Genomic DNA, 12,751 nt, shown 5'->3' with positions numbered 1-12,751 from the left:
TTCAGGTATGGCCACCTTGTCCTGGGTTCACCGGTAGAACTTCTGTTCCCCCTGATGCCTTATCTCTTGCTCTTCTATTTTCCTTCTTTTAATATTTTGACAGTCCACTTATTTTTTTATTATAAACTGTCCTAAGTCTGCCCTCAGCATCAAAACAAATGAATGAAAGAATTCGTGAGGCCGGTGAGGGTGTGTGTGTGTGTGTGTGTGTGTGTGTGTGTGTGTGTGTGTGTGTGCTGGGGGGGGGCAGTAAGCCCAGCGGCTGGGGAGGCTGAGGCAGGAGGATCCTGGGTTCAAAGCCAGCCTCAGCAAAAGCCAGGCACTAAGCAACTCAGTGAGACCCTGTCTCTAAATAAAATACAAAACAGGGCTGGGGATGTGGCTCAGTGGTGGCGTGCCCCTGAGTTTAAACTTCAGTACCAAAAAAAAAAAAAAAAAAGTGGGATTTCCTGCCTAGTTTCCAAAAGAGTTTTCCTTAAACCACCTCCTTATTCTATAACCCTTTCACCTACTTTGTCTTTTTTTTTTTTTTTGGCTAGTTGATTGACAGTGTGCACAATTGTATTTATTTAATTTAAAAGAGCACCAAGGCGCTCTGAAGGAAAGACGGGCTCCTTTTCCAGTGTCTGGAGGCAGCACAGTTGTGAAGAGGCTGACCCAGGGGAGGGGGTTCAGCCGGAGGTAGTGAGATGGCTGGCGAGGTCAGAGTTCAAGGGTAGGGGCTGGAATCAGCGCAGGGCGGAGGCTGTCCAGGTACGTGGAGTCTGTCTCTTGGGGCCTCCCACCTGCTCCTTCCTCTGAAGCTCAGTCTGTTCCTTTCTTGCTGTACGTCAGCAGGCAAGGACTCTTGGGTTTTTGTTAACAAATATGATGGGACAGCGGTGAAGATGAACTTGGCCTCCGTCCCTGAAGGCTGTATCTACGATCAGCTTCCTTTGCTTCACAGCTGCCTCCAAAGAATAAAATGCAGCAGTGCCAAAGGCAAGATTGCAACATAACAGGTGGAGACCAATGCACTGTTGGTGTTGTGGAAAGTGGGAAGATGACTGATTGGGCCTGGGGGAAGTGACATTGGCCTCAACCTGGCACCGGGGTCTAGAGGAACTTGGTAATGTGTGTGTGACCAGGGACAGGCCTTCGCTTGGTCCTGTCTTTCCCTAGCAAAAGGCACTTTCGAAAAATCATTGACTGAGAAAGAATCCTCCGACAGCATTAGATCATGTTCAAATTGTTTGATGGACGGAATTGGCTTTTAAACTAAATTTTGAGGAACACTGATAAACTTCTATAGTGTTTCCTTGGCTGTTAATCAGTGTCAATGACTTACAGCTGAGATCCACTCGACTTTTTCAATCCAGAGGCTGATCACCACCCCACTCATTAACTCAGGCTCTTCTCTCTTTCCCAGGGAATCAGCTGTGACAGTTATCCTTTTCAGGCACCTGCTCTGTGTAAACTTTTGCACTAGATGCTGTCACTGTCCTTTAGGAATGTACCCTCGAGTGGGGACAAATACTCATAGGAAAAAAATCATTCACGGTGCAGAGCAGTGTAAGTAACAGCGACAGCAGCTGATACAGATACAAGTTGGTGGGACTCGGGGGGAGGCCTGGGTTGGTGAGATGAGCGAACACTTCCCCGAGGAGCTGTGAGCCAGTCTCTGGTGCAGTCATGACTTTGAGTACCTTAGGAGCCTTCTTCTCCAACGTGGTGGTCACCACCATGAATCTCCCTTTTTCTCTCGTAACCACATCTTTGCCAATGTCATTGCCAAAGAAGGTCTCGCCTCTCTGCCTGTTTAGCGTGGTGCTCTCCAGAGTTTTCCAAACTCAGGTCATAGAGGTCCTTGAACATGTGGCTTAAGAAAGAGAATTTCTGTTGTTGGAAATCACTACTTTGGAGTGGGGCTGTGAAATGGTAAGTCTAAACCCTGGCTGGGCTTATGAGAAGAGAATCATTGCCAAACATTCAGCTCATTAGGACTTGTGTCTCCTATTTATTTATTTTTTTTCTATGTGTTTATTAGCCTCCTATTGGAGAAGAGAGTGAAAGATCGTAGCCAGGGGCAGGAAACTGATCGATCTTTGGAGATTCTAAAGCCCAGAGATTACGTCTGCAGATGCTTCTGGTTGCTGTACCTTAGGGGTTGCCAGTGGCATCTACTCGGTAGATATCAGAGATGCTGCTAAGCCCCCTACAACGCACAGGAGAGTCCCTCCCTCAACAAAGGATGATCAGGCCAACACGTTCATAGAGCTGAGGCTGAGAAAGTCTGCACTGGTAACTTAGAAATTATTGATGGACTTTTCTCCGTAAGGAAAAGTTGCTTGAGAGAATTCGTCTCAGAGGAAAACAAAATAGTAAACCTGTTCTACAACATTTCAACCAGAAAAAGACGTCCCAAGAAGACTGCAGGTCGTTTTTAAACTGCCCACTGCCAAGCCTTTTATTTGCTTCTCTAGCTGTTGGTTCAGCATGAAGCTGGCATTTCTGACTTTGACTAGAAGGTAGCGATGCCGAATGAATGATTTCAGGAAGAGCAGAGCCACCACCAAGTAGTGTGTCGTGCTCCCGTTTGCTCAGTCTCTCCCTGGTGTGCCAAGAGCACCCACCGTCCAGGTACGGCCAGGTTAGGCAGCTCTGCCTAGCGCCTGTTTCTCTCTGGAGGGGGTGTAGGATGTGAGGTCAAGGTCAGGAAGGGAACGTGGTCTATGCTGGAATCCTCAGGGGACCTGAGAGCTTCTGTCTGCATTTTCCTGTTACAGCATTTTACTCTCGGCTGAATGGAGACCCTTGAGGGATCTTAACTATTGTTTTGCATGTTCTTAATACATTTATGATGGGAATTAGGGTTCAGAGGCTGTTTTAAGTTTACGTTGAAGATTAATGCATAGAATTTATGTCATGCTATAATAACACAAATTATTTGCACACTTGTGTGTTAGTTTTAAAGGTGAGCATATATATATATTTTTTTTTTAAATTTTTTTTTTACCCAGGGAAACCTATTAATTCATTCATTCTCAGGGATTTGTTGCATGTTAACTATACAGATGTGGAGTTAGGTGTAATGTCCTGAGGATTCATGGTCTGTTGGCGGAGATGGCCAAGAAAAAGGTAATTACTGTGCTAAGCGCTGTGAGTACTTTGTAGGGTGCCTTGGGAATACAGTGAAGAGGTCCCTTAGGCTGAGACCTGAGACTCAAAGGGTAGCTGAGCGGGGAAGTGGGGCAGAGGTGGGAGGCAATATCTCCCCCAAGAGTGGGGGATGTGTGCCAAAATTCAAAGGCTAGACAGAAAGGGGGGGGAGTTCAGTGAATCTGAAGAATATGCAGCACAGCTGTATTCAAGATACGGACTTAGGATCCAGGAGCAAGCCCAGTGAAAAGTTCATTCTTTGGGTTGATTGACCAGGGATAGTGGGTAGAACCTGAGAGAAAAGGATCAAGAAGAACACAAACCAGAGGAATGGGAGCCTGACAAAAATAAGGGACTAGCGGGGGCATGGTGGCACATGCCTATAATCCCAGCAGCTGGGGAGGCCGAGGCAGGAGGATTGGAAGTTCAAAGCCAGCCTCAGCAACTCGGCAAGACCCTAAGCAACTTAGCGAGACCCTGCTCAAAATAAAAAATAAAAAGGGCTGGGGGTGTGGCTCAGTGGTTGAGCACCCAAACCCTAGACCAAAACTAAAACAAACCAAGAAACCCAAAATAAAAACTGGCAAGATAGGGCAGGGAGTATAGCTCAGTAGTAGAGCACTGATTTAGCAGGCCTGAGGCCCAGGGTTTAGTCCCCAGCACCACAACACACACACACACACACACACACACACACACACACACACACACACACAGAGACACACACACACATACACAGACACACATGCACACAGATACACACACATGCAGACACACACACAGAGACACACACACACATAAAGTAAAAAGATTGATTCATAACTGGTGGGAAATACCAAGAGGGGAAGAATTTTGACAAATCAATAAGGAAAAAGAGATGGGCCCAGTGGAAAAAATGGTCAGAGGAAATGAAAATGTGAGTCATAAACAAAGGAAAAGATTCTCTTTCTTCTAGGTAATCTGGAAAATGCTAATTAAACCACAAGGGAGAGACGGTTTTGCACCCACGAGATCAGCAACATTAGAATGTCTGACAATCCCGAACATTGGTAAGAAGGGGAGCAGGAGGACCTCTGAGGTGCTACCAGGGGAGAGTACATTAGTTCAACTGCTTTTTAAGAAAATTGGCAAACAGTAAATATGAAGGTGCATTGATCCTACACGTTCAGAGTGTCAGGGGGCAAGGGACAGTGTTGTTTATAACAAAGAATTGGAAAGAACAAAACCATTCATCATTAGTAGAAGAAAATGTACTTTGTCCATTCATAATTGAGATTCTAAAGAGCAGTGAAAATTAACAAGTTATTTGTGTGTTATTGATTGAATTGTATCCCTTAAAAGTTCATATCTTGAAGTCTTTAAAAAATTTTTTTTAATTCTTTTTAGAGACACATGACAGTAGAGTGTATTTTGACATATTACAGATACATGGAGTGTAACTAATACATACAGATTATGCATACATATTGTACATGGAGTGTAACTTACTCTAATCAGCATTGCATCCTCGTGGTTGCAGATGATGTGCAGTCTCATGGTGGCGTATTCACATGTGAACACAGGAAGGTCGTGTCTTGAAGTCGTCGTTGCAGTACCTTGGACTGTGACTGTACATGGAGAGAGCTTTAGTAAAGAGGTGGTTAATTCTGGTGAGGTTATCTGAGTGGGCCCTAGTCCACTCTGACGGGTGTCCTTAGAAGAAGAGAAGATCAGGAGGGAAGACCACGTGAGGACACACGAGGAAATGGCCACCCACATGCCGGTGACAGAGGCCCTGCTGCCGCCTTCGCCTTGGACCTCCGATTTCCAGGGTTGGGAGAAAATCAATTTCTGCCGTTTAAGCCACTCCGTCTGTGGTGCTCTGCTACGGCAGCCAGAGAAAACCTAAACAACGTGCCCAGTGAATGGATGTCAAAAGTATAATGTCAGATGAAATTGCGGGTCACCCGACACTTATGGTGTGCTTGTGTTTAGGTAAAGATGAGAAGAAACGTATGGTTTAGGTCTACACACACATATTCAGCCGATTCTCACATTGTTACTCTCCTTTCAGAAGATGGAGGTAATTTCCCCTCCCCTCGGATGTAGGTGGACTTAATGACTGATTCGTAAGCAATTAAATAGAGGGTACCCGATGGTGTGACCTCCAAGCCTGGGTCACGAAGGACGGTGTGGCTTCCTCCTTGCTCTCTCTTGGGTCATTTGCCTGGAAAGAAGCCAGGTGCTATAATCTGACGACATTTAAGTAGCCCAAGACAGAAATTCTATTGCAACAACCTGATGCCTCTTTTGCCAGTAGCCAGCAAGGAACTGAGGCCTCCTGCCAACAAAGTGCCCCATTTTGGAACTCTGTCACCACCCTGTCACGCCTTCAGGTGACTTAGCCTCAGCCAGAGCCTCAAACATAACCTCATGAGAGATTTGGATAAAGAGTTACCCAGAAGGGCCGCTCACACTTTCCTCACCCCAGAACCCAAGGAATAATAAATGTTCAGACTCAAGAGGTCACCTTCATGCCAGGGAAGAACTGAGTCAGACTGTGGAGATCAGGTAGCGATTTTGAGCACCAGGCCGGCAGGAGGATTGCTGAGCTGCACCGAGTGTCCAGTTGGGTGCGAAGACCACAGCCGTGGACTAGCAGCTGCCTGTCAAGTGGAGGACTTCCCTTCTGCCTTGCCTTGAGCCCCAGGTTGGCACACAGAGAACCCAAAGGATCAAATCCTGCTCAAGTGTCAGGTCTTGTGTGAAGTTCCCAAGGTGCGTCCCCCATGTCTACCTCCAGTTGGGAGGATATTTCCTTCTCTTGAGCTTTTGCCAAAATAAGCACAATGACAATTGCTAACACCTGTGATGCTTCGCCTGTATCAGGGGCACTGTCGTAGTGGTCCTCCGTATTACTTTATGTGTAACTTCATTCATTCTTCACCTCCTGCCTGCAGAGCAAGCGCTCCTGTGATCCCTATTTTGTGAAAGAGGCCACCCCGTGGTCATAGTGGGGACCAGGATCTGTTCCGCTCTGTGGCATCTGGGAACACCATCACTCCACGTGGCCTCCTACAGACCTGGCCTCCTTTGCATTAGGTGGTGATGATGACTTTACATGCTCGAGGTCCTGCCAGACTGTGAGCTGTCAGAAGCTCTAGATCTGTCTTAACTGTGTCTTGGCACCAGCTCAATATAATGCATGATTGAATGAGTGTTGGGTGACGCTGTGGGATTCTCTGTTGGTCAAAATTCTGTGTCCCCTACCACCTTGGGTCCCTTTCCAGTTTCGCAGACACCTGTACCCACATTGCTTTAATTCCAGGGGCCAGCACGGATGTCTTTCTTTTTCTTTCTTCTTTTTTTTTTTTTAATATTTATTTATTTAGTTAGTTATTGGCAGACACAACATCTTTGTTGGTATGTGGTGCTGAGGATTGAACCTGGGCCGCACGCATGCCAGGCGAGCGTGCTACTGCTTGAGCCACATCCCCAGCCCAATGGATGTCTTTCTTACAGGGTTGCCGCCAGGCTGCCAGGGCTTGCCTTGCCTGCAGTGTCAGAGAGACAGAGGGTCTGCAAATTGGTGTCCTCCCTGGGGCAGCCTGTGGCCAAAGATGGACGGATGCGTGGATGTAAATGGTCCAGCTCCTCGGCCTCTGATTGGATCGACTCCAGGGTACAAGTACACTCTCCAGAGGGTCCCATGTGGCATCCGCCAATGGAACATGTTTATGTGGTAGGATGTTATGGTTCAGATGATGAGGTGGCCCCCCAAAGTGCATGTGAGAGACGATGCAGGATGTTCAGAGGTGACATGGTTAGACCATGAGAGAGAGAACGGGATCAGAGGATCCATCCACTGCTATGGATTAGCCAGGCAGGACTTGTAGGCAGTAGTGGGTGGCTGGAGGGGGGAGGTCACATACCTCTGGGGTTTATATTTTGTCCCTGGTGAGTGGAGCTCTCTCTCTGCTTCCTGGTGGCCAGGTCCTTAGCTGCTTTCCTCTGCGATGCCCCTCCACCATGATGTTCTGCCTCGACTTGGGCTCAGAGCCGTGGAGTTGGCTGATTGTGGACAGAACCTCTGAAACCAGGAACCAAACTATACCATTCCTCCTCTCTGTTGTTCTTGTCAGGTCTTTTGGTCCCAGTGAAGAAAAAGCTGACTATAACACAGGTGGTACTTGAAAAGAGGGCCCAAAAGTACCTCCCATCCTCCACGCTCTTCACCATGCAACTCTGCTATGTGTCCATCAAGATTTGGAGCTAATCAAAACAAATTAAAAAAAAATAAAGGGAAAAAAATGATTTGGAGCTAACCTCCTCCCCTGCCTTGAATCTGGACTGACCAACCGTTTGTGTGAAGAGAATGGAGGTGAATCAAGGGAGCTTTACTACTAGCTTCTGAAACAGGTTAGAAAAAATCCTACAGTTTTTTCTTTGGCTTCATGGAACCCAGTGCCGCAGTCCGGCTGCAGCAAAATAGCCGGGGGGTGACGAACAACTTGTGTAGATTGATACATCAGGAGTGGGAGCCATTTATTGTAGGACAGGAGGGGTATACATACATTCCCCACAGCTTATCTTAATTAACATAAACTAGATACAACAGTCAACCAATAAGGAATCTCCACACTTAATGGCTCGCTGGCGTTACTTCTCAAACCACTCCCTCTGGCAAAATGCCAGGTGCCATCCTGACTTGTTTACAGACCTTAACAACCCAGGTCCCCAGACTCTGTCTGCACTTTGGAATGCTTGTTCGTAGAACTCAACAGCCACGTGTGAAAGGCCACATGTAGGTCTACTGGCCAACGACTGGAGTTTCAATTCATCCCAGCTAAAGAGCCCTATATGTAAAGAAGCTTCCAGATGGTTCTAGATCCTACTCGCAGGGCCACCCTGTGTTGAATCTTCCAGGTGAGGCTGCAGACACAGTGGAACACAAATCAGCCGTCTCTACGGCCCAGTCCTACGTCTGGGCCATAGAATCTGTAGGCATCGTAGAAATGACGATGGAATTGGGCCTCCACGTTGGTTCTGCTTGACAAGCAGGAGAAGACACCTGGCAGACATCTCCCTTGGCTTCCTCCTCCTTCCTGCCCTCCCTGCCCACCCTCTTACTGCTATTTCATGGGAATGCATCCTGGTGAATCCCTTTCGTGTTAACTTGTGTCTGTTTCACAGATTCTCATTTGAGGCAGCTTCTGACCTCCTCTGGCCTGGAGTGGGGGCTGGAGAGAGGAGCTATTAGGAACCGGATGGAAGAGCAGAGACACTTCCGCCATCATTAAAGAAACCTCAATCACAGGGTACGTCCTTGGCTTTAGGAAACTGGAAGCCCATTTGTTGTTTGGAGTCTCAGGTGGGGCTGGGGGCACGGGAGGCTGAGGATTCAAGGGGATGAGAGGCCAGAGGACAGGGCAGGGAGCTAGCAGAAGTGGTGCCCTGTTAGAGCTGGGCACATGGACAAGGACGGTCAGTCTAGGCTGGGCGTCGGGGGAGGTGCTTCCGGAAGCCAGTGTCCAGGTCAGCACGGTGCTGGGAGATGTGAGTTGGATCCTATGTCAGGATCAGGTGAGGGCAGAGCCTCAAGGACAGAAGACAACCAGGGACCAGCGTCAGGGCCCTGGATGGTCCCAAGCAGACAGAAATCGGACGTAGCAGCTTGGAGTAGACAAAGCAGCAGAGACACATTCGGCCTCCATGATTCTTGGAGGCCTGGTTGGAGGAGGTGGCATTTCCTTGCCTCAGGGCAAGTCTTCTAGATGGTTCCTGGGGTAGCCAGGCTGGTCTACGGGGCAGACGCTTGGGTCCCCGGCTGGGAGTCAGGCGGGTGGACCTGGGCTGGCAGCTGCTTTGCTGGCTGATCCTGTGAGCACAGCCCCATCCCCGGGTCACAGGAGCCCTGGGGTAAATATAGTCAGGAAGGCTTGGTGGGCAGAAGTTGCTGGCAGGCGCTGCTGTGGTTTGCCCTTGAAAACGCCAGAAAAATTGGTTAAAGGGAAAAGCTTACTCATTTTTTTTTTTTTCCAGGAAAGATGCAGCAGAGACGGAGGAAGAAAGAGGAGGCCAGGCCAGGCCGTGGGGCCAGAGCTCTTGAGGTTGCTCTGGGGCCAGCCATCTCATCCGGGGATTGCTGGTTCATGGGATTGTTGCTGGGCCTCGGGGACTCCTGGCCCTGGTGAACTGCAGCCCCAGGGGACGTGCTCCAGCAGGGGACTGTGCCAGGTCACTCCACCAGCATTGCTCAGATACACGGGGCCAGAGGGAGACGCAGGAAAAATGGATTTAATAGCATGCTTGCAAAAGATCCATGGGAGTTGAAGGGTGATGCAGGCAGATGTAAAGAAAAATTCATATTCTACACAAAAGAATCAATGGTCAAAAATAAATCTGTATTCCGCTTCAACTCCCAGATCTGCAATTACGGAAGCAGCGTCTTCCTGAGATCCGCTGTGGGTGTGGACTCGTACGTGGGCAGGCGACATACCTTCTCTGCCACGTGTCTCCTGTATTGGTCAGTGTGCCTTCCCTACTGATGTGCTGTGGCGCTGGATCAGCTGAAAGGGGCCACTGTTAGATTTTCAGGAGCTTTATGAGCTGGTTATTAGTGCCATTATTAAAAATGAAGTTCTATGACCTTTCAGTCCATTCAGTTTTATTAAAAGCAAGTTTCTGGTCAAAACTTGTGGCTTCTTTATTGCTTTCCCACACCTTACCATTATGTATGTTCTTGAGGTTTATTAAGATTTCTGACTATTACAGCTATGTGACATCTGTAGCTTGGAAATACCACAGAGTGGTGTGCCCTTTGAACTTCAAGCTCCATATACGATGAGGACATATTTGTGGCTTAAGGTGAGTCAGGGCCGGAGTATTTACACTTTGGAAATCGGCCAGGGCTACCAGTCAGACCCTGGTCTGTGTTTTGTTGATTGTCTAGAGCAAGGGTCTGCAAACTCTTTCTGGAAAGGGCTAGATGGTAAACATCCCAGGCTTGGTGGGCCACATGTCTGCCATCGAGGCGGCACAAATGTATCACATGTAGCTGAAAGCAAGCAGCAGGCTTCCAGATTGTGCTGACAAAAACCAGAGGCCAAACTAGATTGGGCTTGAGGGCCTTCGTTGGCTGACCCTTGGTCTAGACTTAAGAGAGCAGTGGAGAAAATGAGAATCCCAATTTAGCTATTGTGAATTGTGCTGCTATAAACACTGATGTGGCTGGGTCCCTGTTATATGCTATTGTTAAGTCCTTTGGGTATAGTCCGAGGAGAAGGATGGCTGGGTCAAATGGTGGTTCCATTCCCAGTTTTCCAAGGAATCTCCATACTGCTTTCCATATTGGCTGCACCAATTTGCAGTTCCACCAGCAATGGATGAGTGTGCCTTTTCCCCCCACATTCTTGCCAACACTTGTTGTTGTTTATCTTCATAATAGCTGCCATTCTGACTGGAGGGAGATGAAATCTGAAAAAAAAAATGTGGCATATATACACAGTGGAATATTACTCAGCAATAAAAGAAAATAAAATCATGGCATTTGCAGGTAAATGGATGGAGCTAGAGAAGATAATGCCAAGTGAAGTTAGCCAATCCCCCAAAACCAAATGCTGAATGTTTTCTCTGATAGAAGGAGGCTGATTCATAGTGGGGTAGGGAGGGGGAGCATGGGGGTAATAGAGGAACTCTAGATAGGGCAGAGGGGTGGGAGGGGAAGGAAGGGCGCATGGGGTAATCAATGATGGTTGAAGGTGATGATCATTATTATCCAAAGTGCATGTATGAAGACATGAACTGGTGTGAATATACTATGTATACAACCAGAGATGTGAAAAATTGTGCTCCATATATGTAATAAGAATTGTAATGCATTCCGCTATTATATATAAGTAAAAAATAATAAAAAAAAAAGAAAATGAGAATCACCCTAACTTCCAAAGAGAATCACTCTAGCTTTTATGTGGAGAGCTCAAATGTGTTTCCCCTGTATTTAAAAACTATTATTTGATTTAGCAAAGAAGCTGCTCATGTCATTGATACACAAGTGAAGTTCCGACACACACATTTGTCCATTCATCTTACCCACGTACAAAAATGAAACATTCACCAACGTTCACGTCTGAACCATGCTCATTTGTCAACAAACCAAGCAACTTCCTTGCGGATTGAATGGTAGGTAACCAAGCTTATTCATAGTTTGATTTGGACACAATCATGCTCGATGGAATTATTAAAAAGTTGACAATGGGTTTTTAAAAAAAATAACACATCACACTGATGTTATAGGATGAAATTTACAACGAAGAGTGGTGTGTGTTCTATTATTTGCCAATTGTGCGCTATACATCCTCTATATTACTAAAATTCACAATTATCTTTTGTGCCTATGCACAGCCTTACAATATTTTTGCATTATTAAACATTACCAGCACAGCATTGCATAACTGTTGAAATTTGCTCTTGTTTACTTAATATATTTTGAAGAATCTTTCATCATATGGGGATCCACCTTATTATTTTCAGCATATATTTATATTTGGTACCAGGGATTGAACCCAGAGGAGCTTAACCACTGAGCTCATCCCCAGTCTTTTTTAAATATATTTTATTTTGAGACAGGGTCTTACTGAGTTGTTCAGCTAAATTTCTGAGGCTGGCGTTGAATTTGTGGTCCTCCTACCTCAGCATCCTGAGCCACTGGGATTACAGGTGAGCACACGGCGACTCGGGACTATAGTCTTTTTAAGTCTTGTACCATTTTAAGATACATTCTGTATTTGCATAATTGGTCTCTCACTCCTGGTTATTTACGCCGTTGTCAGTCTCTGCTCCCGTAGAGTTCGTATGTACCGCTTACTGTATACATACACAAACACATCTGTCATGTCCATGCTCAGAAGTAGACTTGATGGGCCAAAGGGCAGAGGTCTTTGTAATTGTGATAAATACAGACAAATTGTTCTTCAAGGACACTGAACCAATCTACACTCGTCCCCAACCCAAGAGAGTATTTGTTCCTAGGTACCTTGGCCAACCTGGTATATGATCACACTTTTTGATTTTGGAAAATCTGATGGATGAAATTGTATCTTTCTGAAACTTAATTTGCACTTTATTTTCTTTGAGGCAGAGCAGTTTTTCATATGCTTAAATGCTGTTTGACTTGTCAGTTTTGTGAACTGTTTATATTCTTTGCTCATTTTTTGGGGGGAGGGGTACTAGAAATTGAACTCTGGAGCACTCAACCACTGAGCCACATCCCCAGCCCTGTTTTGATTTTAGTTAGAGACAGAGTCTCATTGAATTGCTTAGTGCCTTGCTTTTGCTGAGGCTGGCTTTGAACTCACCATCCTCTTGCTTCAGCCTCCCAAATTGCTGGGATTACAGGCATGTGCCACCGTGCTTGGTTGTTTGCTTATTTTTAATTGTTATTTTCCTGCTAGGGTGGAAGATCCCTTTCTGTCCCTCAGAAGAATGTAATTTCCACGAGGTGGGGAGTTCTAATTGTTTTGAATCCGCAAATGCTTAGGCTGGCACCTGGCACATAATAGCTGCTCATTAAATATTGTCAATTAAGCATTTATTAAGAGATTCAGCCCCGTGTCTGTCACATAGCTTGACATAT

General features: G+C 46.4%; 1 long non-coding RNA gene across 2 annotated transcripts; it reads left to right on the top strand.

Annotated features, from left to right (window-relative positions):
* The first annotated feature begins 573 nt into the window (after positions 1-573).
* Positions 574-10,298, top strand: LOC120889255 (uncharacterized). Of its 2 annotated transcripts, none has more exons than XR_013425361.1 (8): positions 574-2,619; positions 3,000-3,117; positions 4,094-4,187; positions 4,658-5,895; positions 6,640-6,799; positions 7,260-7,536; positions 8,311-8,435; positions 9,160-10,298. It is a non-coding gene; the product is annotated as an uncharacterized LOC120889255 (long non-coding RNA). The 2 variants fall into 2 exon arrangements; XR_013425360.1 differs by having other exon boundaries at positions 6,640-6,859.
* Positions 10,299-12,751: the final 2,453 nt, after the last annotated feature.

Source organism: Ictidomys tridecemlineatus, chromosome 8, assembly GCF_052094955.1.
Source record: "Ictidomys tridecemlineatus isolate mIctTri1 chromosome 8, mIctTri1.hap1, whole genome shotgun sequence".
In the NCBI taxonomy this organism is placed as follows: Eukaryota; Metazoa; Chordata; class Mammalia; order Rodentia; family Sciuridae; genus Ictidomys; species Ictidomys tridecemlineatus.
Note: the sequence above shows the minus strand (reverse complement) of the source record. Positions and strands in the feature narration are given on the sequence as shown.